This window comes from Hipposideros armiger, unplaced genomic scaffold (genome assembly GCF_001890085.2).
Source record: "Hipposideros armiger isolate ML-2016 unplaced genomic scaffold, ASM189008v1 scaffold_786, whole genome shotgun sequence".
Classification (NCBI taxonomy): domain Eukaryota; kingdom Metazoa; phylum Chordata; class Mammalia; order Chiroptera; family Hipposideridae; genus Hipposideros; species Hipposideros armiger.
This window is the reverse complement of record NW_017732136.1, coordinates 692,417-693,618: the sequence shown is the minus strand read 5'-3', so window position 1 is coordinate 693,618 and position 1,202 is coordinate 692,417.

The window sequence follows — 1,202 nt, the reverse complement described above, 5'->3', positions numbered from 1 at the left end:
TCTTCGCCTTCTGGGATTCCTATGATGAGAATGTTGTTGCGCTTGATATTGTCCCACAGGTCTCAAACTATTTTAATTGTTTTTTATTCTTTTTTCTTTTTGTTGTTCCAACTGGGTGATTTCTGCTATTTTGTCTTCTAAATCACTGATCCAATCCTCTGCTTCATCTAATCTACTGGTGATTCCTTCGAGTGTGTTCTTCATTTCAGTCATTGTATTCTTTAGTTCTAACTGATTGTTTTTTTATGATTTCTGTATCCTTCTTTATTTCCTCTCTAAGTTCCTTAAACATTCTTATCATCAGTGTTCTAAACTCTGTCTCTGTAAGGCTGGATACCGCTGTTTCATTTAGTTTCATTTCTTGAGGTTTCTTCTGATCTTTTACTTGGGACATGTTTCTTTGTTTCTTTATTCTGGCTGCCACTCTGATTGCTTCACTGTATTAGATCACCCAGAAAGAAGGAGAAGAAAGAAAGAAAAAGAAAAAAGAATAAAAAAGGGGGGAGGGGCTCTTTGCCCACTTTTATCTGCAGACCACTTGCTCAACAATAGAGAGACTCTGGGTGACTCAGCACCAGCTGTTGGGAGGGAGGGGCTTAGTGCGTCATGCGCCGACCTCCCTCTAGACTTGAAGTAAGCTTCCCACAATTAGTTGCTGTGTGCTCTGGAACCGTGCTCACCACCAAAAATCCTCACAGGTTGTTGCAGGCTGTCTGCTGCTGCAAAAAAAATCCTGTGTGACCTGTGGAAGTAGGGGCCAGGGACCAGGGGCTCAGGGTGCCCCTGGTAACGCACTTCTAGGTGGGCGGGGCAGGCCCCCAAAGCACCACAGGATGTGGTCAGTGGCCTCCACCAATTCAGAGCATCATGCACTCCTGCATCGGCAGCCAGCCCACATGAATTCGCCTGGATATCCCCGGCCGAATCACGCAGGCACACAGATCGCGGCTCTACACTCCCAGGAAAACTCCCAATCTCAGCCTGTCCCAATCAGCTGCTTAAAGATGAGGCCAAGCAGCCCGACATCCTATCGCCACCTAGGCAACTCTGCACGCACAGTGCAGAAATCGGGGACCTAAGGTGAGGTGCGCACTCCCGGGTCTCAATAAGCAGTCTGTTGGAGTTGGACCACGCCTGCCGGGCATTTCCCTGGCTACGCAGCACAAGCAGTGTGGAGGGTGGGGATCCAAGGCCGCACGTGC